The 23660-nt window shown below is 37.8% G+C and overlaps 1 pseudogene; it reads left to right on the top strand.

Moving 5' to 3' along the window:
- The first annotated feature begins 1988 nt into the window (after positions 1 to 1988).
- Positions 1989 to 2628, top strand: LOC103607638 (annotated as a pseudogene).
- The last annotated feature ends 21032 nt before the right edge of the window (positions 2629 to 23660 follow it).

Raw genomic sequence — 23660 nt, 5'->3', positions numbered from 1 at the left:
ACTCTGGTGTCTTCTCAATCTGGGACCTTGGCTAAAGGAACAAACCTGATCTGGGACATGCTACAGAAGAGGGCAGAGAAAGAGTCCATGCCAAAGCAGGTGTGTTAGTCAGGGTTCTCCAGAGAAACAGAACCAATAGGATATACATAGATATATATGAGTATATAAGATATTTATTACACAAATTGGCTCACACAGTTGTAGAGGCAAGAAATTCCATGATCTGTCATCTACATGCTGGAGAACAAGGAAAGCTGGTGGTGTAATTCAGACCGAGTCTGAGAGCCTAAGAATCAAGGCAGTGGTGGAGTGTTGGTGATGGTGTATGTCCCTGCGTGAGTCTGACAGCCTGAGGACCAGGAGCTCTGATGTGCAAGGGCAGGAAAAGATGGATGTCCCATCCTTTTTACTCTAATTGGGTCCTCAACAGATTGAATGATGCCTGCCCATATTGGTGAGGGTGGATCTTCTTTACTCAGTCTACCAATTCAAATGTTACTCTTCAGGAAACACCCTCACAAATACACCCAGAAGTAATGTTCTACCAGTTATCTGTGCATCCCTTAGCCCAATCAAGTTGACACCTAAAATTAACCATCACAGCAATCACATTTAAAGCTTCTTCTTGATCTCAGCATAAGTGACATACACTCTCATTCCATTGACCTGACCTGACAACATGGCATGGAAGTGCACCCTGACTCTGTTTGTGTCACATTTAAAGCTTCTTCTTGATCTCAGCATAAGTGACATACGCTCTCATTCCATTGACCTGACCTGACAACATGGCATGGAAGTGCACCCTGACTCTGTTTGTGGGGAGATACCATGAAGTCACCCACGATGGACAGGGATATCTAATCCTCTTTTATAGAAAGAGTTAACAATTGCAAACAATGACTATCTACCATAACATCTTTCAGGGGTTTCCTACTGAGTTTTGTCAGCATTTTTCAGGATTGTTGACACATGACTTAACATACTACTCTGTCATGCTCTTGGGTTGACCCTTGAAGCATTTTCCAACATCAGTATTATGCAATGCCTCAATTTCAACAATATTGTGTTTTAGAACCTGGAGACAAACCACAAGCCTTAGTCCAGATTAAGCCAGATTATCTTTTGGAAATGAGATTGTATAGTATTAATATGAAATGTGATTATTTTGTTGACTTACTTGTTTATACCCTCACCTCATTCCAAAATTTATTTGATACAAGAGCTAGGCATTAAAAGTAATTTGGGGTTTTTTTCTCTCCTTTCTTTTCCTCTTTCTGTTATTCTTCCCCTTTTTCTTTGTTTCCCCTTTCCAGAGACTAGGGAATAAGGCAAAAGACTAAACATTCATTACTTATTCATTAGTTATTAAATGCCCATTACCTGTGCATGTCAGGTACTACAGATATAAAAATAACTGAAAAAGTGTTTCTACCCATTTGAATAAGCATCTACCTGGTGGAGGAAACTAATATGGAGACACAAACACAATCAAATATGATAAACATCCTAAAAGTATTTAGTAGAATACAAATAGAAGAGTATTTATACTACAAAGTGCTAGGGAGGCGCTTTCAGGAGAAGTCAAATTCTTTTACTCTTCCTCCCTAGGGAAGTTTCACAGAGTTGTTACTGAGTACAAAAGAAAGAGTGGGCCATCGAATGCCTCTAAACTGAAGAATAGTATAATTAGATGTGCTTTATAATGATAACTCTGGTGACAGCAAAGGGTGGACAAGATGGGGGGCAAGGAAACTGCTAGTGACTACAAATGCCCAAGTGACAGGGTGAGGGCCTGGACTACGGTGTGGCAATGAGAGGAGGAAGAAGAGGGAGGATTTAAGAGACATTTAAGAGGCAGAAATGGTCAAAACTTGGCAATTGCTTTATGTAGGAGATGAAGGCAAAATGGTACAAGGGATTTCCACTATTATATACTCCCGGGCAAGGTAGAGAGGCTGACCTTGGCTACATCATAAATATGATATTTGATGTTCTTCTTCTTGGTGTATGAGTATCTTATTTACAGGAGTGAAGATTTAGGCTGCATCTACTGCAGGAATGAAGACCATTCTCAGCAGACTGTCGACATTCCAGAAAATGTTGACATCACTCTGAAGGGATGCAGTTATAGTGAAGGGCCCCAGATAAACTCAGTGGAGGGACTTCAATCACATCGATGGGGAGCTCAGTTTCCTTAGAAAGAAAAAAAGGCTCTGGGTTGACAAATGGTGGAGAAACAGAAAGGAACGGGCTACTGTTTGCAGTATCTGTAGTCATGTTCAGGACATGATCAAGGGTGTTACACTGGGTTTCCATTACAAGATGAGGTCTGTGTATGCTTGCCTCCCCATCAATGTCGTTATTCAGGAGAATGGGTCTCTTGTTGAAATCCGAAATTCCTTGAGTGAAAAATACATCTGCAAGGTTTGAATGAGGGCAGGTGTTGCTTGTTCACTCTCTTAAGCCCAGAAAGATGAATTAATTCTTGAAGGAAATGACATTGAACTTGTTTCAAATTCAGCTGCTTTGATCCAGCAAGTCACAACAGTTAAAAACAAGGATATCAGAAAAATTTGGGATGGTATCTATGTCTCTGAAAAAGGAAAAGTTCAGCAGGCTGATGAATAAGAAGTAAGAGTTGTCCAGCTGGAGAAACAAGCCACAAGATGACTCCCAAGACATGCTTGTAAATTTTAATGATGGGATAAAAGACCTATTCATTTGGGGGAAAAAAAATATATTTATGGAAAAACCCACCTATAACCTTCACTATTTAGGTGATGTTGAACAACTTGGACTCTGTAGTGGACATTGAATGTCTTAGTCTGTTTCCTTTTTCTGGTAACAAGCCCTGATCCTCTTAATCATCTAATCAAAGAAGGTTAAGAAAGGTAAAATTTCCTACAGAAAAGTCCCTTCTCTTCACCGCTGTCTGCTGATAAATTTTAATGAGAATCTCCAGCTTAGGAGTCTGTAGTTCTGATAAACCCATTTACTCTAGGAAACAAATTTGAAATACTAAAAATAAGCAAACTGAATAAGCCATACTCCACTTGAGTCCATTTTAAAGCCTTCTGCAAATGACCCATTATAATACTCATAAAAATTATATTCGAATTGAATATAATGATTCATAGTTTTGAGTAAAATTTATATATATATGTTTTATTGGAAGTTTGCACATAAAATATTGCTTAAATGTGGTAATGGATATAACTAAAGTTTGGCATAATTACAGCTTTATTTAATTATGGTTTAGGATATTAATTTGAGAACATTATCTTTGTCATTGAATGATATAGTTCAGGGGAAATGTAACCCAAGAAATGAAACTATCACTGTTCAGCACAAGTAAACTTGAGAGAAGATCCTCAGAAACTACACTCAGGCACTCTGCTTTCCCTTCCTGTGGGGTGTTCTGAATTCTGCTAGAAAATACTGTGATTCTAGGCCTGCTGATTCAGGGCAGAGCTACCTGTCACACAGAGAGGTTCACAAATATTGCTGAAAGCAAGATGAATAACCATTTTAATGATTGGAACAAACTGAAAAGTTTCTGCACAGCAAAGGAAACAATCAATAAAATGAAAAGGCATATGGAATGGGAGAAAATATTTGCAAACCATACATCCAATAAGGGGTTAATATCCAAAATATATAAAGAACTCACACAACTCAATAGCAAGAAAACAAATAATCCAATTTTTAAAATGGGCAAAGAACCCAAATAGACATTTCTCCAAAGATGACATACAGATGGCCAACAGGTATATGAAAAGGTGCTTGACATCACCAGTCATCAGGGATATGCCAATCAAAAGCACTATGAGATATCACCTGACAACTGTTAGGATGATTATTATCAAAAAGACAGAAGATAAATGTTGGCAAGGATATGGAGATAAGGGAACGCTTCTACACTATTAGTGGGAATGTAAATTTGTATAACTATTATGGAAAATAATATGGAGGTTCTCAAAAAACTAAAAATAGAACTACCATATGATCCAGCAATCCCATTACTGGGTATAGATCCAAAGAAAATGAAATCAGTCTGTTGAAGAGATATCTGCGCTTCCATGTTCAATGCAGCATTATTCACAACGGCCAAGGTATGAAATTAACCTAAGTGTCCATCAATGGATGAATGGATTAAAAAAATATGGCATATATACACAATGAAATACTATTCAGTCTTTAAAAAGGAGGAAAGCCTGTCATGTGAAAATTGGATGAACCTGGAGGACATCTTGCTACGTGAAATAAGCCAGGCACAGAAAGATAAATACTGCACAACCTCATTCATAGGTGGAATCTAAAAAAGCCAAACTCATAAAAGTAGAGTAGAATAGTCATTACCAGGGCTTGAGGGTGGCAAGAGAAGATGGAGAGATGTTAGTCAAAGAATACAAAGTGTTAGTTAGGATGAATAAGTTCTGGAGATCTATTGAACAACATGGTGATTATAGTTAATAATAATGTATTGTATACTTGAAAATTGCTAACAGGGTAGATCTTATGTCCTCACCACAAAAAAATACGTATATGATGTGATGGATATGTTAGCTAGCTTGATTTAATAATTTCACCATATATACATATATTAAAACATCACATTGTTTGCCATAAATATATACAATTTTTCTTTGTCAATTAGAAGATAAACTAATTTTAAAAAGAGAAAACAAAAAGACTGATGCCCATTTAAGGTTAAGGAAAGTGAGACACAATCTAACTGAAAACTTTGTTCAAAGGCTTTCTCCACCTAGCCATAAGGTCAGCAACAGAACAGAATAGAACTCAGTGCAGAAACTCTGGTTGAGTTGAGATTGTTAGTCCATTTATCCTTTCATTCAGCAACATATTTATTGAGCACTTACCACATGCCAAAGTCTGCTCTGAGTTTTGAGGATATAGCTGTAAACAGAACAAAATTTTTGACCTCAAAAAGTTTGCATCCTAGCTGGGAGGAAAAGCTAGTAAACAAATATGTCAGGTAGTGACGAATGCTATGAAGAAAAATGAAGTATGGCAAAAAAGATAGATACAGACACTCATATTCATAGCAACATGATTCATAATAGCCAAAATGTGGAAGCAGCCCAAGTGTCCATCAATGGATGACTAGATAAACAAAATGTGGTATATACATACAATGGAATATTATTCAGCTTTAAAAAGGAAGGAATTTTGGAAACATGCTACAACATGAATGAACCTTCAGGACATTTTGCTAAGTGAAATAAGCCAGTCACAAAAAGGCAAATACTGTATGATTCCACTCATAGATGAGGTTCCCAGAGTAGTCAAATTCATAGAGACAGAAAGTAGATTGGTATTTGCCAGCAGCTGGGGGGAGGGGTGATGGGGAGCTATTGTTTGATGGGTACAGAGATTTAGTTTTGTAAGATGAAAAGAGTTCTGGAGATGGATGGTGGTGATGGGTGCACAACAACATGAATGTATTTAATACCACTAAACTGTACACTTAAAAATAGTTAATATGGTAAATTTTATGCTATGTGTATTTTACAACTAAAATTTACAGTTAAAAATATTTTTCAAAAAAAAGATAGACAGTATCAGGGTTGGGTGCCGGTGTCTTTTTTATGCAGGATGGTTAGATAAGAGTTCTTTCAACAGGCTGGGAACACCTTTACTGTACACTTAAAAATAGTTAATATGGTAAATTTTATGCTATGTATATTTTACAACTAAAATTTACAGTTAAAAATATTTTTCAAAAAAAAGATAGACAGTATCAGGGTTGGGTGCTGGTGTCTTTTTTATGCAGGATGGTTAGATAAGAGTTCTTTCAACAGGCTGGGAACACCTTTACCCAAGTGGCTGGAGACCCATTTGATAATCCATTTACTACATGCCTGTCAGTATTTGGAGCTGGGGCAGGATAAATTAAAGATTAAAGGTGTTTTATTTGGAGGGTAGAGGGAGGGGAGACGGTATTTCCTAACAGATATTTTAAATGATGTAGCCTAGGTACTTCAAACAAGATATCTGTTTAAGAACGTATCTATCTACCTTAATAAAATAAAGCCTCATCTCTCAATGTTGGCAATTGAGGGAGAATCTTTATGAGAGAGGCCATTGTGCCTCATCCCAAATTCATCTTCGCCTTAGGGATCTCTCCTAATTTTTGCTATTCCTCACTGGCTTGAAGGAGGGAAGGGTTATATTGTTCCTCTTGTATTCTTGAAGCCATTACATCACAGCTACAACAAGGGTAGAGTATTTTTTATATGACTCTGCTCAAAGATAAGAAAAATGAAAAAAGCACACGATAGCATATAACTACATTATTTGGCTTATACAGTATGTCCTTCCGTACAAAAAGTCTTGTAGGCCGCAGGCTACTGCAATCTAATCTGCAGGTATCTGGTGAGTGCTTCTTGAAATCTAGACTCAAGAGAGAGCTTGGTGTTTCCTCCTGCTCAAGTCCGCATTTTGAATTATAGCTTCTTGGCTGAGACTCGTCTGCCATCCAAGACAGCTGCCACTGGGACTGACCTCTGCAGGGAAATCTCTCTTCCCTCCCCACAAAGGGGAAACTCTCCCGTAGCCTCAACAGGAAAAGCATATTCCAAGTGAACACAAACAGTTAGAGAAGAGGTTGTTTCATTACGGTCTAAAATGAAAACCTCTTTTGCCTACCACCCCACTTCTGCTGCTTTACCTGGGTGCTCCACCCACCTATCTAGAAACTGAAAATCCTTCTGGATTCCTTTCTTCCTATTTCCCATTTCCCCACATCCAATTAGTCACTGAGTCCTCCTGTGATTTTACTTTTTGAATAGTCTCAAATTAGTCCATTTCTCTCCATCCCCAATTCTATTACCTCATATCCTGTCCTTAACATCTCTAATCCAAAGTGCCAGGACCATCTTTGAAGTGGTCTTTCTGTCTCCAGTTTCTCTCATTCCAACCCACCTACCACACTGTCCACAGTGATATCCCCAAATCCAAATCTACTCCACCAAGTCCCTGCTCAAAAACTTACACTGGTCCCATTGCCTACAGGAGCAATCCTAAGACCTTCACAAACAAGCCCCAATCTACTTGTCTTATTTCCTCCATCTGCCTCAAAACACCTTATTGTTTAGCTTCAGAACAACTATAGGTTTCCCAAAAAACACAGACTTTCACAGCGGACACGAAAAAAAGACAAAAAAATAAAAATAAAAATAAAAAAATAAAAATCCATTTAGAGTCTTCTGCTTGCCAACCCGTGGGCTAGGTGCTGGGGATGTTGCAGTGATGAAGACAGACACAATCCCTTCTCTCTGGGGTTTGAATGATGAATGAATTTACTAAACGTCCTTTCACTTTTTAAAAAACACATTTTAGTTTTACCCAGGCTTTTCCCTAATAATTCAAATTAGTTGATACATGTGCTATCATCTCTTTCTTAAAACACCAAGCCTGCCAGTGACTGTGTTAATTAAGATGGATAAGTATTGCTGTGTTCAGAGAAGCTTAAGTTCTGATCTCTGACTTCCAGAGGCATGTAGTCTGGCTGGAGAGTAAAAACCAACACATGGAACAATTAGGAAACAATATGGAAACATAATTAAGTGCTAATTGTTTGGGATTCACTGCATATTTTCAGAAAGGGGATAATGAAGTCAGCCATATAATTAGCACATAATTTATAACTCATGCTGTGCACACCATCAGTGAATTGAGCACAGCAGCAAAATAACTTTTGATACAGAAAACAAGGCTTTGCTACCCATTCTCGAATAAGGATCAGATTTGTGGAAAAATTGACCTGTTCATCTGCTTGGAAAGTGAAAGGGACTGCTCCCATATGGTATGTAAAAAGAGGCAGAAAAAATGTCACCACACACCCCAGATTTCTGGAGTCCCTTCTGCAGAGCATGGAGTCCTCAGCGATGGAAAGAACTGGAATTTTATTTATTTGTTTTTTGCAAGGAGAGGAATTGGAGAACAATTATGGGGAAGGGGTCATCCAGGGTCCTAAAGTCCTCACTGTCCCCAAGGGGGTCGTGTCAAGGGCAATAAGAAAGCATCAGCCATAGTCTGGGTATCTATGTTCTCATATGGATATATTATTTCCCTTTGAACATTTCTTTCCTAAACACCCTTATTTTCTCTACCGTTATAAGCCAGCAAGCCTAGTCTGTGGCTTTGACAGGAACAAACACAGCTCCGAGCTACTCTCTCCATACCCATCTGCCCAGAGGGGCCACCTTGGCTGTTCTTGTGGCACTGAGGGGAGAAATGCAGAAGACAGAATTCCAAATTCTTCTGTTTTTTGTTTTGTTTTGTTTTTTTCAGAAAAGTCTCTTTTTAAGTTTTTTAATTAAAATTTCACCCTGGTAGAGATGAGATTCTGATTTGGGAACTAAGCCCAAAGGCAAGCTCTCCACTGTGTCCATCTTGCCTGACCCTAGACACACAGTGGGAGAGGTAGGCTGACCTTGGGAACAAGACAGTGAAGTCCCCCACTAGGCAGGCCTGACCTCTGACCCAAGCCAGCTCTTCGGTTCTATATAAGCCCTCCACACCCAGCTGGAGACAGGGATGACAATAGGAGTGACAAGAGCTATAGAGCCACCAAGGGGCCACAATCAGCAATTGGGGTGGGGAAGAGGTAGTGAGAGAGAAATCCTGGGTACAGCAGTCCCAGGGCTGGGGAGAGCCTCATGATGCCAAGAGGGCCCTCCACACTTTTGGCCTCTGGACTCTTCTGGGACCCTTCCTGCAGCCTCTATTGGCTGCACGCAGTACTAGAGTGGTGGTAACCCTGGGCTTGCACTTGCTGCTCCGCCGCCTGCCCGGAGGATGCTGTCGAATTCCAAATTCTTGAAGCTGTTTGCAACTAATCCAACCTCTTGGAAATTCTCTCAATTGGGATATCTGGAGGTTGATCCTAATAAGCCCAATCTGTACTAGAGTAAACCTCCTTCACCCTTTTCCTTCATATCAAACCTCCCATCCCGAGTCTAACTCAGGACAAACTGACCCCATGCAGCCAAAGAGAACGTAGTGGCCAGTTGTTGCCTGAATATATTAACTGCATTTGTTAGGCTGCTAGACTTTGGACAACAAGAAACAAAAACATTAGATGTGATTTCATAGGCATAAATATTCTATATTTAAATGCCATAAGAGGCCTCTGGAAAGACCTTCCCTTAACAAGAACTCACCCTCACGTTCATTCCATGTTATTGTGAGCAACATGGTTACAAAGTTATGAGAGAGAAAATGAAAGCAGGCTACGGTTACTGTGAGAACCTGTTCTTCTTGGTCTCAGAGATTTTGTGTTTACATTTTTAACTCGATATGGCCTTAGAAGGGTTGGCCCAGGTTCAACACTTAAAATTAATGTACTGAAAGGTTTTGTAAGGGTTGGAGGTGAAGCAGGCTATGCAGGAATGAAATAACACATGGATACCACTGACACTGATGTTCTTGGGTTTGTTTCAAGGAGATAGTACACTCCATTTGTTAGAGCTAACAATTTGTAGCTGTTGAATCAAAAAGCCTGATTTGATTTTTATTTTTCCTTTAAGTAAATGCTCTTTTTTTTCTTTACTTCTGATAGTACAATGACTCTATGGGCATTTGAAAACAGGTTTTTTTCTTGTAGCATAGTACCTAGAATCTTCTTCAAAAATGTCTCCAAAAGGAGGAAAAAAACAAAAACAAAATGGTTGAAGGAAGCATTAATATTTTCCATATGTGTTGGCTCCTGAGGGTGGAATTAATATTCAGATTCAGATTCAACCCATGTGGGATTGGCAAGTGCAGGCCTGTAGATCACAGGCAAGCTGCAGACATGTAAGGCTTAGCTGCTCAGCAAAACCACCAACCTCTCGGGTGTGAGATGCTGGCAGGGATCAATGGCTGTGAAATCAAGAACTTAGTCTGTCTTTTTGAGTTGAAATTTCATGGGCAATGCTCACTGAAACAGCTCCTTTGATAGAAAGGTCAAGGTACTTTCTCACCTTGTGAAACGAATGGGCATAGACACTCATGGAATGTCTGAGCTGAAAAGAGCTACAGAGATCACCCCGTGTAGTCCCAGAATTGACAGATGAGAGAAGTGGAACTCACAGTAGCACCAGGATTTGCTCAAGTCTGGACAGCTCCAAGGGCATCCATTGCTTCACTCAGTCCCAGGGTTCCCAATTCAACACCCAGGACCATACACATATTCAACAATCTGTGAAACGTTTTGCCATTTTGGGAAAAAATATTATAAATTTGCATATGGAATTCCAGAAAACATAAATAAACAAGATTTAATTTTTCTGGCCTTTCGAGCTGTCATTTTATAAAAATTAGTTCTTTATGAGTAGGTAATACATAAACACAATATTCTATTCAAAATATATAAAAGGGTATACAGTAAAAATAAATCTCTTTCTCACTCCTACCTCCAATCTCTCGGTTTACTTCCTTAGAAGCAGACACAAATGCTAGTTTCTTCTGTATCCTTCTAGACAAACCCTGAAAGGAAATCTTTAAAATTACTTAAAATGCAATTTTGTCACTTTTTTCTTGTGATCACAAACTCCTGTATGGACATCCTGTCCAAATAATACATAGTTGTTGCCCAGGTCATTTCTCTTGGAGGCTAAATAGTGATAATATTACTAAGAGGATTTGCAGGTTGGTGGGGAAAAGCAGATTGCTGCCTGATTACTTCATGCCCTCAATATTCTGTCTCTAACATCTATATTTTTTTCCTAAGGATTCTGTGTCCACAAACAAATGAACACACGGGATAAACAGCTCACAACACAGCTGCTAAGAATTTGTGGCTTTCAATGACCAACTGCCTAGAGTTAGAATAATCAACAGAAAGCCAGTTATTTCTGAGAGATGAAAGTTCACAACCTTGACTCTTCAGAGAATTCTTCATTATCTGTGATCTAAAATCAAGACCCATAAAGAATTAAAGGTAGGAAAGCAAGGAAAAATCATGTTGCATCTCTTTCTGAAATTTCTCTGATATTTGTGTACCTGCCATGTATTCCCTACTCCCACCCTCAATCCCAGTGTTCCAGATCAAGCCCCTTTTCTTTGCTTGGTTTATTAAAATAGGCTCCTTTTTGTTATCCTGCATAATCCAGTCACCGTGGCTGAATCCTAGTGGGTGAATGGGAGAGGGTTATAAGGTGAAGTCAGAGGTAACAGGAATCATACATGATAATGAATTTAGATTTCATTCTACTGACACTGAAAATTGCAAAATTTGAAGCAGAGGATTTGCCTTAATATATACACACACATACATCTATACATATAACATATATTGAAATCGTTCAGGCTGTCATGTGGAGAATCATTGTAAGGGCAAAAGAAGCTTTGCTGGACAAGGAAAGTAATAATGGAGATGGGGAGAACTGGATGGATTCAGACCATGTCTTGAAAATAAAGAAGACAGAACTTGCTGTTGGATTGAATATAGGCAGGGGTAATGGAAAGAGAAATTAAAAATAATTTCCAGATATTTGTTCTCTGCTTCCGGATGGATGCAGTTGTATCCTGAACTGTGACAGGATTGGGGAAAAGAGAATTTGAGAAAGGCATATGCAGGAGTCAGGAGCTGTGCTTGGGCCATCTTAAATCTTAGATACCTAGTAGACATACTGATTTCCATCCTAGCTCATTGGCTGCTTCTCCTCAGATTTCTTGCTGGTTCTTCCTCATCTCCTCAATCTCCTCACTTTGGAGGCCCCAAGCTCCTTTCTTGGACCTGTTACTTATCACTCACTTCCTCTGTGATTTCCTTCAACCTCATGGCTTTATAGGCTACTTATATATTACTGATGTCTCCCAAATTTTAACCTCACTTTGGAGGCCCCAAGCTCCTTTCTTGGACCTGTTACTTATCACTCACTTCCTCTGTGACTTCCTTCAACCTCATGGCTTTATAGGCTACTTATATATTACTGATGTCTCCCAAATTTTAACCTCCAGGCCAGACCTCTCCCTTGAAATCCAAGCCCATATATCCAACTGCCTACTCCATATCTCTGCCTAACAGACAACTTTGCAAATGAGAATTGCCAGATAAAATAAAGGATGCTCAGTTAAATTAGAATAACAGCAAATAATTTTTTAGTGTAAGTATAAGCAATATTGCATGGGACGTACTTACACTAAAGTATATGTTGTTTAGCTGAAGTTCAAATTCAACTGGTCTTCCTGCATTTTTATTTGTTAAATCTGGCAAACTTACTTAAAAATATATTCAACCCACTGTCTTCTCCACCCTAGGTGATAGCAACTTCGTCCTTCCAATTGCTCGGGCCAAAGATACCTAAGTCATCCTTTGCTCTTCTTTCTTTCACATACTTCCTGCATTTTTATTTGTTAAATCTGGCAAACTTACTTAAAAATATATTCAACCCACTGTCTTCTCCACCCTAGGTGAGAGCAACTTTGTCCTTCCAATTGCTCGGGCCAAAGATACCTAAGTCATCCTTTGCTCTTCTTTCTTTCACATCCTTATCCAATCTGTTAGCAAATACTATTGGCTATGCCTTCAAAATAAATCCATAATCTGAAGTGTTTTACCATCTCCACTGCTACCACTCTGGGCCAAGACACCATCATCGATTTAAATTGCTAAAATAATCTCCCAGCTCTTCTTCCTTGATCCTTTGCATCTATCCTCAACAAAACAGATGAAGGGATCTTTTAAAAAGTAAGTCAAATTATTACACTCTTCTGCTTAAAACTGCTGATAGATTTTTATCTCAGTGTTAAAACCAAAGTCCTTACTGTTGCTGACCAGGCTCTATGGCATCTGTCCTGGCTTCTTCCGTTTCTTCCCTGAACTTCTCTCCTATTACTCTTCCCTCACTCACTTTGCTACAGCGGTACTGACCTCTTTGCTGTCCTTGAACTCACAAAGGCATACTCCTGCCACAGTTGCTTTACACTTACTGTACCTTCTGCTTCAATTGTTATTTCCCGTGATATCCACACAGCTCACTCCCTCACCTCCTTCAAGTCTTTGCTCAAAGGTCACCCTTTTAGTAAGACATTCTGTAACCATCCTATTTAAAATTACAACACCCTCTCTTCCATCCTGACATTCATGCCCTGTCTCCCCACTGTCTTTTTCTCTAAGTACTTACCAGCCTCTAAGATACTAATTTATTTATTTATGTTGCTAATTGTCTCAATGAGAATAGTGATTTTTGTCTGTTTTTAGGTGAAACAACTATCCTCCAAACCTAAAATAGTAACTGACAAATATAGGTGATTAACAAATATTAGTGAAATTAATAAATCTATTAATTTATTAAGACAGTGGGTATACAAAACTGGAATTCCAGGGAGCTGTCAGGGCTGGAGATACAGATGCATGAGTCATTGGGATGTGAAGGTACTGACAGCTGTGAGATTGGCTATCAAAATACCAATGGCATTCCTCATAGAAATAGAAAAAAACAATCTTAAAATTTGTATGGAACCACAAAAGACCCTGTATAGATAATGTGATCTTGAATGAAAAGAATAAAGCTGGAGGCATCACACTACTTGACTTTAAATATACTGTAAAGCTATAGTAACAAAAAAAGCATGGTACTGGTATAAAAATAGACAAATAGGCCAATGGAACAGAATAGAGAGCCCAAAAATAAATCCATGCATTCACAGCCAACTGATTTTTCAAAAGAAGTGCCAAGAATATACATTGGAGAAAGGACAGCCTCTTCAATAAATGGTGCTGGAAAAACAATATCCACATGTAGAAGACTGAAGAAGATTGTCTCTCACCATACACAAAAACAACTCAAAATGGATTAAAGACTAAACTTAAAGACCCAAAACTATGAAATTACTAGAAGAAAACATAGGGGAAATGCTATATAAAATTGAATCAGGCAATATTTTTTTTGAAAAAGACCTCAAAAGCACAGGCGACAAAAGCAAAAATATGCAAAGGGGATTACATCAAAATAAAAAGCTTCTGTACAGCAAAGGACACAATAGCAAAGTGAAGAGACAACCACAGAATGGGAGAAAGTATTTACAAACTATCAGACTATACATCTGACAAGGGGCTAATATCCAGAATATACAAGGAATTCAAACAACTCAACAGCCAAAAAAAAAAAAAAAAAACCCCCCAAAAACCCGGGGGGGGGAGGAAGATATAACAACCACAATTATTTTCTTTTTGAAGTTCTTACAACAAGCAAATGGAGGGGACACACTTGGGTGGGAGGGGGGAGAGGGAGGAGGGAGGGAGGTTTCGGTGATGGGACATAATAATCAACTACATTGGACAAGGGGCTAATATCCAGAATATACAAGGAATTCAAACAACTCAACAGCCAAAAAAAAAAGGCAATTAAAAAATGGGAAAAAAGGAAAAAGGGGCTGGCCAGGTAGCTCAGTTGGTCAGAGCACGGTATTATAACACCAAAGTCAAGGATTTAGATCCCCCTACCGGCCAGCTGCCAAAAAAAAAAAGTGGACAAAGGACCTGAACAGACATTTCTCAAAAGAAGACACACAAATGGCCAACAGGTACGTGAAAAAATGCTCGATATCATTAATCGTCAGGGAAATGCAAATCAAAACTATGTTTAGATATCATCTCACCCCAGTTAGGCTGGCTATTATGAAAAAGACAGAGAATAAAAAATGCTGACAAGGATGTAGAGAAAAGGGAACCCTTATACACTGTTGGAACTATACTTTAGTACAGCCATTTATGGAAAACAGTATGGAGGTTTCTCAAACAACTACAGATGGAACTACCATATGATCTAGCAATCCCACTACTGGATATACACCCAAAGGAATGGAAATCATCAAGTTAAAAGGATATCTGCACTCCCATGTTTATCACAGCTCTATTTACAATAGCCAAGCTATGGAGCCAACCTAAATGTCCATCAACGGACAACTGGATAAGGAAAATGTGGTATATATAAACAATGGAATACTATTCAGCTATGATAATAAAATAAAATAAAATCCTGTCATTTGCAGCAACATGGATGGAACTGGAGACCATCATGTTAAGTGAAGTAAGCCAGGCACAGAAAGACAAATACTGCATGAGCATGATCCCACTCATATGCAGAATTTAAAAAAAAAAAAAAAAAAGTGGTTCTCATAGAGAGTAGAATTGCAGTTACCAGAAGCTGAAAAGGGAAGCTGGGAAGGAAGAGGTGGATTAATGGGTACAGTGTTACAGGCAGACAGGAAGAATAAGTTTGTGTTTTAGGCTGACTAGAGCTAATTATATTATATTGTATACTTCTAAATAACTAGAAAAGAGGATCTTGAACGTAATCACCACAAAGAAAAGGTAAATACTTAGGTGATGCATATGCCATCTACCCTAAGTGAATCATTGTACAATGTGAGGATACTTCAAAAAGTTCATGGAAAGATTCATATTATCTTTTAACTCTATTTTTCCATGAACTTTTTGAAGTACCCTCATATATGCATGTATTGAAATAACACACCATACACCAAAATATATACAATTAGAAATAAAAATTAATTTTAAAAACAAGAAATAAAGCTATGATATTGGACGAGGTCACCCAGGAGAGTGTAGATAGAGACAAGAAGGGGGCCCTGGACATGAAGAAGTCAAATGGAGAAGGAAGAACAAATAAAGAAACATGAAAGGTAGCTTCCCCTAAGGTAGAGGGAAAACCAAAAGAGCCTGGTGTCAAGAAATTATTTCTAAAAGGAGGAGAGTGGTGAACTGAATTGAATCCTGCTGAGATCAGGTAAGATAAATACAAAGGTGCTACCATGGAACTTGGCAACATAAAGGTCACTGGAAACATTAACAAGAGCTGTGGGGTGGTGGGGATGAAAGTTGGTCTAAAGTGAGATGATGAAAGAATGAGAGGAGAGGAATTAGAAACTGCAACAAGATACAAGTTTCCCAGGTACTTTGCCAGAAGACAACAGAGACATGGGACAATAGCTAGAAGGGGCTTGGGGAAGAAGAGAGGACTGAATCCTTGAGGAAGGGGTACAGTTATTTTTAAAGATTAGATGCCATTAGATCAGTTTCTCTACTGAGAAGAATAATGCAGCAGAGATAAAGAAAGTGATGAGGCAGGGAAGAGAGAAGGATACTTGAAAAAGCGAGTCTTTACCAAGGCAAGAGGTGGGATCAGGACACAGTGGAATGGTTGGCTTAAGAGCAGACAGGAGGGAGGACAGAGAGTGTGACTAAAGGCATGGGTAGTGGGATAGTTCGGCGAAGGCAAGACGAGTGTGCCTCATTACTTCTCCATAGATGTGTGCTTGCCCATGTTCCCTATTAGGTTAAAAGCTCTGAAAAGACATTTTTGTCTATAGTCCCTCTCCTCTGCTCCCCTTCAGTACTAACATGAAATGAACATATAGAAGACTCACATGGTGAAGTTTTATTTAATTGAATCAATGTACTACTTTCTTCCAGGAATGTTCCACCTGGCAGCCCTACCAAAAAACAACTCCAGTTCACACACCAAAAAATCTTCTGGCTGGGGGAAAGGGTTGGGTGAAGAAAACACAATTTGTAAATGGCACTTAGAATGGCCAACTAATTTTTAACTGGAATCAACCTACTTTAAGCTAAAATAGCAGCAGCAACATGAAGGAAGAAATATGATTAAACCAAAGTAGTAGGTACAAAGAGATTGGGAGTGTGACCCGAGTTGTCCCTGCTTAAGTCATATGGCTTCTTTGATTCTCCTTATCTTTCCATTCATTATATCCTATAACAATTCTGTATTAATTTTCTCTTAAGGAAACATTTTGGGAGGACAACATGGCAAAAGAGAGAATTATACTGTTAGCAGAATACACTAATTAGTTCTGTTTTACTACTGATAACCCACTTTTCCCAGAGTTATACTCAGTTCCTAGTGATTGCAGCCTATTTGGAGCAGAGTCTAATGAGAGAAACACAAATCATTAGCCTTCTGTGAAACTCTCCTTCTTATTGCTCGCCTCCTCTGTGGTGGGGCATGTCACTGATACCATGTTTGCCTATGGGGGGACACTTCAGGGAAAAGTGTTGTAGAGAGTTATTCAACTAGCTCCCACTAGGATTAGACCATCTGGTTTTTTCCAGCTGAGTAATCTCTAGGCTTTCTCATTAAACAGAGTTCCTTTACCAAGTACCACAGCAAAGGATTACCAGTTTCTAGATAGGTTTAGGGTCAGCATCTGGGCAACCCATACAGAATCACCCTGAACGAGTTCTCTGGGCCCAGCTAAGGAAAATGCCAGGTGTCCAAAAGCAGATTCCTCACCCAAAATCAAAAGGGTAAGCCCTTGACCTGGGCTGAGAAAATTATCTACCAATTTCAAGTAGCTTTCATGGGCCTTCACAAATCAAGAGGTTTTTGAGCCAGAAAGCTGAAAACAAAGATACAAATGGTAGGCTGAAAAGCAGAATGGAGATTGTTTTAGAGCTTTCTTTGTAATAATACAATATTATTTTCTAAAGATGAAACCACATCTTACAAAATTTCCAGAAGCAATGAACTTAGCAATTACACTTTTTTATATAACCAAGAATATCACTGTATTAGTCTGTTTTCTGTCACTCATAACAGAATACCTGAAATTGGGTAATTTATAAAGAAACAAAAGTTATTCCTTACAGTTTTGGAGGCTGGGAAGTCCAAGGTCAAAGGACACATCTGGTGAGGGCCTTCCTCTTGATGGAGATGCTTGGCAGAGTCCTGTGGTGATGTAAGCAATCACATGGCAAGGGCTGGGCAAGAGCAGTTCTTCCACATGCTTACTTGCTGTCATTATAAAGTCACCAGTCTACTCTCTGATAATGCATTAAACCAACAACCCATTATCCATGAGTGGATTTAATCCATTCATGAAGACAGAGTCTTTACAATTCAATCACCTACCAAAGGCCCCACCTTTCAAATACCATAGTCTGATTTCCCACCCTTTTAGCATTGTTACAATGGGGATCAAGCTTCAATAAGTTTTGGGGGGACATTCAAACCATAGCAATCATATAATCATATGAGTTATTATTATTCCTGCCTCAATTGAAAGAACTTCTTTGGCTCCATAGAATGAATGTGTTTATATGGTAAGGGTCTCAGAATTCTATCACTGTTGTCTGTGTAGTACTAGGCCATTTCTGTGGTCCACAATGGATAATAACAGAGAATTTACAATCAAATTTGATGATATGAAGATGTTTCATTGGAATGCTAGAGACAAAGCCATTCTGGAAAAAATGGAAGGAAAGAAAGTGGAGACAAGAATAGACCATCTTTTTGAGGAGTTTCTTTACAAAGGTGAACACACACAAATGGGACATTAGTTAGCAGGGGATGTGGGGCTATTGTTGTTACTGTTTTTTTTTCTTTCTTTAATACTGAAAATATAACAACATTACATGCCAATAGAAAAGTCCAATAGATGGGGAAAAATGGATAATTCAGAGAGAGGGAATAATTGCAGGAATGAAGTTTCTTTGCACAAGTAGAGGGGTTGGCCCTAAGAACAGATGATCATCCATCACAAGGGGATAGAAGGCAGGTAGGCCGGCAGTTCTAGTGGAAATACCAGATCTCTGATGAACTTTGTTGTTTTTTCGAATAGTGATATTAGAGAGTGAGAGAGTAAATCGACTAAGAAAATGTAGGAGGATAGTCAGGCAACTTTAAGGGCCTGCTTGAGGTTTGTCATGATTGAAGGAAAGAGCCGTCAGCATGATTGTATATTACTCTACCCACTTTCCAGCTACCTGGCTGAAGCTGCTGAGTAGGCTGAGAGTTGGATTTAAATAGGGCTGAGGGAGGAAAAGGAGTAAGGGAGTTGAGAATATGCGTGAGTGGGTGATCAGCATGATGGGCCATGGATTCTGAGACAGGCAGAGTCAAAAGTCAACCTGAGAATGTGAATGGGGGTAAGGTGGTATGGTTTGGTGAAACTATTTTGGAGGTCTTGGTGGTGCTGAAGAACTGTTCAGTCAGAGTAGAGGAGGGAGTGAGCTAGAATAATAGGAGGTGTTGGTCAGAGGGTAAGATGCTTAAAATTGGGAATTTATTTTTTGGTAGTAGGTACAGACTTTGGTAGTTGTAGTCTAAGGTAACACCATGAAAGCAGATGGCTGAGGTGAGATAAATCTTTTAAGGTAAGAGAATCAAGGCCAGAGTATTGAACAGATTTCTATCAATAATTTTCTAATATTTTTGCTCTGATTGCCTAAAATTTTTTTGAAAAAATATGCACCTTCTTCATACATATAAGCTGACCTATAAAATGTTTCATCATAAACTTGTATGATTGCAAAGAATATAATTTCTGACATATTATCTATACTCACAATTTAAAATAAAACACTGAAAAATTATATCACTCGAATATATTCAATGGAATATAAAGGCAAAGTACCTAAAAGGTTAACATTGTTTTTGCCCTGAAATTGTATTTTCATCCCATTTCTCCCACAAAATAGTATCCTAATTATGTATTTTTACTCCTAAGAGTAATCTGACTACTCTATTACACTTGTACTTCTTTGCAATAAAAATGTGTAAGTCTGAGTTAAAAACTTCTGAACTGAGATAGAATACTATAATAACAACTATTNAATGTGTAAGTCTGAGTTAAAAACTTCTGAACTGAGATAGAATACTATAATAACAACTATTAGTTCACAATTGGTTAAAACATTATAAATATTGATAATTATTAAAAATAAGTAAAACTATATTAAACATGACAAAGATTTGGGGGTGAATTTTATAGTAACTTGAGAAAGGTTTCCCAGTATCAATATTTCAAATGTTCAAATGGTGCCCCAGAAGCTTTTAAAATTTGAGGCAACTAAATGGGTTGCTCTCCAATCTAACTTGGTCTTCAAAACTATAATAAAGCAGTGAGTAAAAAGCTACTTATTTTTCAGTGTTTTAGGATTTATGGCACCCCAGCAGTTTGTAAACCTTGAGGCTATGCATAAGATGGTGGCAGGGTGAGAGTGTTGCCTTTTATTTTTGCAAAAGGAGAGGAAGATTATGAAAAGGAAGAAGGGAAATCCTCCTTTTGCACATCATCCTCATGTGGACTTGATACTTTATTCTCTTCAGAATAAATACTGCACTATTCTCAAAATAGCTTTACCAAACAAATTTATAGAGACTGGCAGGGTGCCCGTTACCTCTATATAGACACTAGTGCATCAAATACTGCTTTAACTCAATCTTCTGGTTCCAGGAACAATTTAATTGTCCTTCGCAGCTATTGATCTTCCTGAAGACCCCAACTAATTATGAGATGAAACAAACTAAAATATTTCTCCCACAAAATAGTATCCTAATTATGTATTTTTACTCCTAAGAGTAATTTGACTACTCTATTACACTTGTACTTCTTTGCAATAAAAATAATGTGTAAGTCTGAGTTAAAAACTTCTGAACTGAGATAGAATACTATAATAACAACTATTAGTTCACAATTGGTTAAAACATTATAAATATTGATAATTATTAAAAATAAGTAAAACTATATTAAACATGACAAAGATTTGGGGGTGAATTTTATAGTAACTTGAGAAAGGTTTCCCAGTATCAATATTTCAAATGTTCAAATGGTGCCCCAGAAGCTTTTAAAATTTGAGGCAACTAAATGGGTTGCTCTCCAATCTAACTTGGTCTTCAAAACTATAATAAAGCAGTGAGTAAAAAGCTACTTATTTTTCAGTGTTTTAGGATTTATGGCACCCCAGCAGTTTGTAAACCTTGAGGCTATGCATAAGATGGTGGCAGGGTGAGAGTGTTGCCTTTTATTTTTGCAAAAGGAGAGGAAGATTATGAAAAGGAAGAAGGGAAATCCTCCTTTTGCACATCATCCTCATGTGGACTTGATACTTTATTCTCTTCAGAATAAATACTGCACTATTCTCAAAATAGCTTTACCAAACAAATTTATAGAGACTGGCAGGGTGCCCGTTACTATTATATAGACACTAGTGCATCAAATACTGCTTTAACTCAATCTTCTGGTTCCAGGAACAATTTAATTGTCCTTCGCAGCTATTGATCTTCCTGAAGACCCCAACTAATTATGAGATGAAACAAACTAAAAGCCAGATTTCCTACTCTTTCACTAAACTGTGCTAGAAATGGCAAATTTGTAACCCTGTCAGTGACTCTATCTAAAATTATAACTCTTGGGCAATTAACTACCACTTTTCTCTAGAGGTCTCGTGCCTCACACATAATTCACATTTTAGTTTTGTCTACAGATGGTATTTCCCTAGCCTTTCATAGAAATTTCTGACTGTGACATTGGTTAAGCAATTCTGACTTTCCAGTAAATGCATTTTACAGAAACAATTATATTAATTACTTTGGAATAACAATGAGAATCTCCAAGGAAAACAGTTTAGTTAAACTTTACAAATTCTAGAGCCAAAGGAACATCACGACATTAAATTCTAATAAACTCAATGCCCACTGGGAGCACAAGATTGTTGCCTAGAGGCCATTCCTCACAGCACCTACTTGACCTATATGGTAATAATAAAATGTGGGTTGAATTCAGATCCTCATTAACAGTTGCCTTTTGTAGTCCATGCTTTCCCAGAAATGAGCACAAGATTAACAGTGGTCCCTTCTGGAGTTTCCTCGATCAAATATTCAGGTTACAGTCCATGTGTGCCTATGAAATCTAGTCCAATTCTACCAATCAAGAAGCTGAACAAGTTAAATTACTTCCAAAGTTGAGCCAGTAGGCTACATAGCCCAATTATATTTGACACTCGATTCTACTTCTAACAGTATTGTTATTTGCTGCATCAGATTTGTTTAGGGTTTAGACATGTACACTTCCTTTACTCGCTTGAGTATTACTGCCTAACAAACACAAAGAAGGTACAGGTCCTTATCCTTGATTGATTACCTTTAAACAATGGTACAAATGGCATAAAGACCACAGTACTAGGGATAGAAGAAAGTGAGGAGCTGGGGTTTAACTCTCTATACAGTACGATTACCCAATATATTTGAATATGATCCATCCCTTCATGGTGTAGTTTAGGGCAATAATCTCAAACTGTTTGAAAGGAGTCACTTCCTCAGAATATTAGTAAGTATTATAGGGGGAAATGTGGCAATATTTCCCAGAACCTCTAACATGTATGCACCTTTGAATCCCCAAGAGGAGGAATATAATATGCAAAATATCTCAGCTTTCATGGACAGAACAGAATTCCGGGATCCATGGAACACTTTGGAAAACTAGTTTGGAGTGTAATCTCACTCTAAACCAGAGGATGTTGCTTCATTTCCACAACAATGCTCTTATAGTTCTATGTGGCATACTTCTGCAAATTATTTTTTCACATTCTACTTAAATTATCTTTGAATTGTTATATCAATGTCAAAAGTCAGGATGAGGCAGATCTAAATGGGAAAATATGTCAAGAAAACAAATGACACTCAGTTTATATCTGGGGATTATTTACAAATGATTGTGTACATTAAATTCCCTTTTATAGCATATTTGCTTCCTTGACACCTTGATAGCACAGACCTCAGGGAGTATAACAAGTAAAACAAAGATGCAAGTATCTGGTAAAAAACAAAAACAAACCAGTAAATCATCTACCTTAATCCTGGATGTAAAGGAGTGTAAAAATCTATCTTTAGCTACTATTTGCAATTTAGTTAATTAGCCACTTGCTGAAGTACTTAAGCAGGTACTGAGAATTCTCTCATACATAAAGTACTTTTTTACAAAAGTAAAAAACTCACTCCTGTTGGTTTAAAAGGATGAAAAGTCTTGTTTTGAGAACTTCAAATGACATGAAATCTACTGGAAAGAGAAATCTAATTAATTTAAGATAGTTTAATACAGTAAAGAGTTAAATAGAAAGAAAATATATACATTTAATTTTTCCCTCTCTTAATAAGAAAGTTTCCTTTTTTTCGCTGTGCAATTAGAAAAGTGCTAGATTGTCAAGTCCATTAAATTACACCTTAAATTTATTCAGAATTATCCTGAAGTAACATTAAACTGATGTAGATGTAGAAAGCAGTTTATGCAATACCCAAACATTATAAATTCAAAGCCAAAACTACTACAAAGTTTTCGTTGTCAAAACTGAGGAACTTTTCAGAACTGTTTTTTGCTACAGTGCTTTATAATTACTTTTCTTACTCTTTGAGATAATTTACTTTTTTCAGATTGATGGGAAATGAGCGTTTGTAACCAAAAAGTGAAATGTGCTTAAAAGATCATAGAAGGAAATCTCTGATACTTAGGGGATGTTATCACATCTCAGGAAGGCAAAAAAATCAATAAAAGTTCATCGTAAAGTCTCAGAATTGCTACATCCTATCCTTTTACATCCTTGGCAAAGCAAATTCTTCTATTGGAACCAAAATCATTACTTCCCCTTAAGGGTATGATTCCATATTCCTAATCTAAAATCTGAACACCTGGAGGGAAAGCTAGCCAGTTGGCCTAAAACTTCTGTTTCTGTGTGGGCCATTTCTAAAATTAGTGTAAAAATAAGTTACGGCCTCTGGTCAAACAAAGTAATTAGATCTTGCTGTTCAAGCAAGTATATAGTAAAACACAGGTATCTGAACACAGTCAAGAACAGGGAAGAAAAAGAAATCCACTTATTTAAAAAACCA

Source organism: Galeopterus variegatus, unplaced genomic scaffold (assembly GCF_000696425.1).
Source record: "Galeopterus variegatus unplaced genomic scaffold, G_variegatus-3.0.2 Scaffold7603, whole genome shotgun sequence".
Taxonomy (NCBI): Eukaryota; Metazoa; Chordata; class Mammalia; order Dermoptera; family Cynocephalidae; genus Galeopterus; species Galeopterus variegatus.
The sequence above is the reverse complement of the archived record's forward strand: the minus strand, read 5'-3'. Positions and strand labels throughout refer to the sequence as shown.